Below are 6,028 nucleotides of genomic sequence, written 5' to 3'. Positions count from 1 at the left end.
GAAAAGAAAGAGGTCCCTGAAGTTCATCTTTCAGTTCTCCATCTGTGCAGTGACTCTTGATTTTCTTCTAACTGGCTATTAGAGAGAATTTCACAAACAACATGGCTTAATCAGGAGGAAGGCATGAAATTCATTGCATGCAACTGAGTTTCTCACAGATCAGTGATGTTTAACCTGTTTAGCTGTGAATTTCAAGGAGTAGGCAAGAGGGGGTCTGAGAACCCTGAGAGCACTGCTGTGCCTTACTGGCCCTGACCAGGCTCAGCCAGGACCCCTACCAATGGGCCCAGGAGCCCCATTTAAGCACAGCCTCTGCCCATGCCACGCTTTAGCAGTGCTGGTGTCCAGCCCTGCTGATCTGGAGCATGGTTTGACTTCAGCTCTGTATGGCAGTCATGGGACCTGGCCTGCAGATGGGTCTCCTGGTTGATCTCGCACCTTGCCTCATAATCTGGGTTCTCACCTGGACTTGGCTACAAGGGCTGGGTCCCTACTCCCTTTCCTGGGTAGAAGAGGCCAGGCCTCAGCCAGCAGGCACTGCCCTGCCAACCACCTCACCCATATCCTGGGGCAGCAGCTGGACCCGCTGTGCCCTGGAGGACAGGACAGGATCCACAGAAGAGTGTCTCCAGACCAGGCTCTGTCTGCAAAGGGGGGGCAAGAACAGCGTTATCACCCAGTGCCCAGAGGGCATCAGCAAGGGAGGGCTTTCAGTGCTGCTCTTACCTAATGAAAAATGCAGTGCAAATACAGAATTAAAAGCAAAACCAGTAATATCACTGGATGCGTTCACAGAAGATCTCTCCATGCCTATTGAAAATGATGGTCTAGATGTACCAGACTGCTGGAAACTGAGGGCACTGGGCCAGAGGATTCTGGACTTGCCCTGTGTCCTGCACCCTCCCTGAAGCACCAGCCAGCTGCCCTTGGATATGGGATGGAGGCAAGACTGCTCTAGGGGCTAATCTATGGGACTGTGCCCATGTCTTGGTTGCTTCTGATGCAACCTGAATTTGAAAGAAAAGACAAACATGTAGGAAAGGGGATCGTTTCACTGAAGGTCCAGTAAATAAGAATATTGCTACATAAGGCAACATCTGGAATTTTATACCGAGAAACAAAGGTGTTACAACCAGAGGGTAAAGAGTGGGCTGGTGTACTCATGTTAGGAGATTTACTTCTACCTTTCTCTTGCAGTGCTGTCAGATTTGTGATCAGAAATATCTCATATTCAACTGACAGAAGGCACTGACCTTTCATACCTTCCAGGTCCAATGACAGAAGGACATTATTAAGTATCAGAAGAACTGAAGGAATTGAGTAACTCAGCTGGACACCTTGCTCCAGCTGAAAGCCAAAATGCACTTGGCACCCAATCTGGCCTTGCTGCTTCCTAATACCTACCAGAAACCTATGTGCTTTTCTAGCCATTTAAATCCAGTATTTATCCTTGATTCATCACTTGGGCCCAATGTTTCAAGGACTGATGTTTCATTTTGTGTCAGTTGTTGGCTTTTTTTTATTATTATTATTATTTAAATAGAACTTGAGACTGAAAATGACTAGAATAAAAATAACTAGTTCCAGTGCTGGGTGATACACAAACTCAACTCTGTACAGCAGTCTATTACACTGTCGGCATTTTGGTTGGGATACAGTTAATTTTCTTTGTAGAGGCTCACACAATGCTGTGTTTTGGATTTTTGATGAAAATGATAACACACTGATGTTTTCAGTTGTTGCAGAGCAGTGCTTACACAGAGTCAAGGACTTCTCAGCTTCTCATGCTGCCCTGCCAACTGGGAGGGGGTGCAGCCAGGACAACTGGCCCAAACTGACAAAGAGATATTTCAACCAAATGATGTCATGGTCAGCAATAAAAGCTGGGTAAAGGAGGAAGTGTGGGGATGTTCAGAGCAATGGCATTTGTCTTCCCAAGGAACCCTTACACATGGGGAGCCCTGCTCTCCTAGGGGTGGCTGAACACCTGCCTGCCGGTGGGAAGCAGCAAATGATTCCTCGTTTGGCTTTGCTGGTGCATGTGGCTTCTGCTTTACCTAGCACACCATCTTTATCTCAACCCATGAGTTCTTGCACTTTTCCTTCTCCGATTCCCTCTCTCATCCCACCTGGGTGAGTGAGCAGCTGAGTGGTGCTGAGCTGCCTGTTCAGGTTACACAACAGTTGGTTTTGGTGTCCAACGTGGCAACCAGAGAGTTCGAGATGATGACAGATTTGCTTGCAGTGGGGAGTATGCTAGACAAAATTTATTGATATTACAGCTGTTTAGCTGCTAATCGGCAGGCTCCTGTGCTTGCTGCTGGGCTTGCTTGCTTTAATGTGTGTAGAATGCAGTGTTTGTTAGGGGCTGCTTTTGCTTCTGCCATTTCCTCTACTCTTTATCATTGTGCTTTGCCGTGCCTGGGTGCACTCTGAGAACGGCAATGGCCCATCCGCCTGGGCTGGCATGGCTGCTGTCCCTGTGCTGCTGTACTGGCAGGCTGGAACTGCAGGCTGAACTCAGGTCTGACACACTGCGACCTGTGGATGAGTCCACTGGGAGCACCTACACCATGAAGTGTCCGTGGCCACAGGTAAGTCCACTGCATAGCAAGTGCAGCTCAAAGTGTCTGTGGCCACGGAGAAGTCTGTGCCACAGCAGGTAGATCTTGCAGTGTCTGTGGATAAGGTCATGCCAGAATACCTCAAAGTATCTGTAGCTGTGGATGAGACCACGGCAAAGCAAGTGTCCAAAGGGAAGGGGACCTCTGAAGGGACTGTGGCCAATGGAAACGGACACGCCAGAGCAGGTACACTTCAAAGCGTCTGTGACCACAGACAAGCCCACGACACAGCAGGCTCTTCAAAGTCTCTTCTAAGTCTCTTTGAAGAGACTTTGGCTCACAGAGAAGGCCATGCTGGAGCAGGTACACCCCTAAGGGACTCTGGCTAATAGACAAGCCCAGGCTGGGGTAGCAGCAAGGGGAGTTCACTGTAGCATTAAACCTGATGGCCTGGTCCAAACTGACAAAGGGTGGAGATTGTAATGGAAGTCAGAAGTCACTTTAAAGGGTCTCCTGTAAGCCCTCATATGATCCATTAAAGATAGTCCATCACTGGATAATTCAGGCTGGAAGGGACCTCAGAACCTCTCCAGCTCAACCTCTCCAGCTCAAACTCCTACCCACAGCAGAGCCAGCTATGGGATCAGACCAGGCTGCTGAGGGCTTTATCCAGGCTGGTCTTGAAAACTCCTGGAATGGAAAATACTTCCTGCAAATTAGCACAATCCTCAAACAAACACATTTCTTTTCTGGTGACTGCTCTAGACAATGAACAAAAGTTATTTATGTTCTAAATTTTTATTCAGTTAGTGTAATGGATGCAATCATGATAGGGTTAATTTTCCTCCTAGCAGCATGTATAGTACTGTGTTTTGGGTTTCGGATGAGAATAATGCTGATAACACTGCGATGTTTTAGTTGTTGCAGAGCAGTACAGTCAAGGACTTCTCAGCTTCTTGTGCTGCCCTGCCAGTGAGGAGGCTGGAGGGCACAAGAAGCTGAGGGGGGGACAGCCAGCACAGCTGGCCCCAATGGCCAGAGGGACGTTCGGTGCCATGTGTGTCATGGCGAGCAATAAAACTGGGGGGAGTTGGCTGGGGTAGGCTGCCACTGCTTGGGGACTGGCTGGGCACCAGTTGGCTGGTGGTGTGCAATTGCATTTGTGCAATCACCTGTTTTTTGTATTTTTTTTCCTCTTTTTTTTTTTTCCTATTAAATGGTATTCATCTCAACCCAAAATTTTGCTCAACTCAAAAGTTTTCCTTTTTTCCCCCCAGTTCTCTTTTCTTTCCTACTGTGGGGGAAGCAAGCGAAAGGCTGTGTGGTGCTTGTCTGCCTGACAGGTTAAGCCACAACAGTCCTTTTTAGCGCCCAATGTGGGGCACGAAGGGTTGAGATAACAACAGATCTGACCGGTGTGTGTTAGAACAAATTTTTTTATAATTTGTTGTAAGTGTTACATTAATTTAATAGTTGCTGGTCACAACATTGATTTATTTGCTCTCAAAGTTTATTTATTTGCTCGCAATGTTCTTTTATGTAATGCTGGCTTGCTGTTTCTCACTTCTGAGGACTGTCTTAAGGTTGGTTTTGGTTTCCTCAGTTTGTATGTAATATTCAATAAGTTACACTGGCCATGAGCCTAATCTTATATTTGTATTCAGCACTGCTGTCATCCTTGTACTTTGGGAACTATTTTATGGAAATTATTAATAAGTACACTTTTTACCTTTTCTCCACAGGGAGTCAATCTGTGGAGGACACCTTCCCCTTCTCTTCTCCTCCAGGCTAGTTTCAACGGCTCTTCAAAACTTTAAATATCCTCAGGATGTTCAAACAAGCATATTCCTATTGCTATATCTCTTGAACGTGTTTCAGGTTTTGTCTAGGGTTAAACAACTATTTAAGAATGCCACCCAGAGGTCTGTCCTGAAGCAGGAAAGCTGAGTGGCAGGGAACGTGTGAGGATATGCACGGCACAAGAACAGCGCTACAGTGCTTTGGAACTTCACCCCTGAACAAATGCAGAACACTGAAAAACTGGTAAAAACTTTGTTGTTGCCCTGGCAAATCCAAAGAGACACAAATCACTGCAACGTGCTGGGGCTTGGCCTATGCCTACCAAGCCACACTCAACACTAATCCAGCTCCCACCAGAGATGCTGCGGCTAATTCAACCCCAGTAACAGACACTGCAGCTAATCCATCTCCAGCAACAGACACTGTGGCTAATCTAACTTCTGCTACAAGCACTGCAGCTCCTCACACTCCCACCACAAACACTGTGGCTGAAGCAGAGAGCCAACCCACAATGGTATCAGCCACGCCTGTAGTCAAGGAGAAACAACGGCAGTGGAAGTCAGCTTATATGGTATGGGAAGAAGCAGCATCTCCTCGGAGATACCAGGAGGAAGAACTGGAAGAGGCAGGCTGCTCTGCAGCAGGACCATCACAAGAACAGGATGGGGTAGAGACAGAACTCATAAATGAGTCAGAAACCACCCGATCCTGATCCCTGAGAGAGCTGTGAGATATACAAAAGGATTTCAGCCCTCATCCAGGTGAGCACATTGTCACCTGGCCGCTCTGATGCTGTCGTAATGAGGCCAGTAGCCTGGAATTAGAGGACAGGGAAGCCAAGCAGCTGGGATCCCTCTCTAGGGAAGGAGGAATTAACAAAGTGATAGGAAAGGGGACAGAAGTCCTCAGCTTCTGGAGGCAACTCCTGTCAGGCATCAAGGAAAGGCATCCCTTCAAGGAAGATGCTGTATGTCACCCAGGTAAGTGGACCACCATGGAGAAAGATATCCAGTACCTGAGGTGCTGAATGTGATTTATAGTGACCTGGATAACAAGCAGGTAAACAAAGATCCGGACCAAGTCCAGTGCACGTGGTCAATGAGGCAGAAGTTTGTACAGAGTGCACCATCGCTGTGTGCCAGTGCATAGGCAATGACACCTGGAAAGATGGAGATGAACCAACAGTGGATGTAGTGGTCAGCCAACTCCAGCAAAATGAAGAAAATTTCTCTTCTTCTCCATGGGCCTGCATCTCAGTGGTGCAGAAACTGTACCAAGAGGTCCAGCAACTCAAAGAGAACATATCTTCCTTCCCATCTGTACAGACCAGTATCTCAGCTATTAGGAGCAAGCATTTGTCTACTCAAGAGAGAGGATATAGTGGGTACACACCACGTGCCACCCTGTGATTTTTTAACCTGTGTGATCACACAGAGGACATGAGGAAGCAGGATGGAAAATCTGCCTTGAAGCTAGAAGGGCAGATATGCGAGTTGTAAGAATAAAACAGTCACCAAAAGGAGTTCTTCCAGGAAAATTACTGCTCCAGTTTCTATTGGTCAGTCCCCCAGACGGAGTAGAAGGGCTGATCTTATGTCTGATCTAAATGGAGGGACTTCTGATTTGCACTTCAAAGAATTAAATAATGAACACTGCAGCCAGGA

The sequence above is a fragment of the Cygnus atratus genome, chromosome 16, assembly GCF_013377495.2.
Source record: "Cygnus atratus isolate AKBS03 ecotype Queensland, Australia chromosome 16, CAtr_DNAZoo_HiC_assembly, whole genome shotgun sequence".
Lineage (NCBI taxonomy): Eukaryota > Metazoa > Chordata > Aves > Anseriformes > Anatidae > Cygnus > Cygnus atratus.
Note: the sequence above shows the minus strand (reverse complement) of the source record.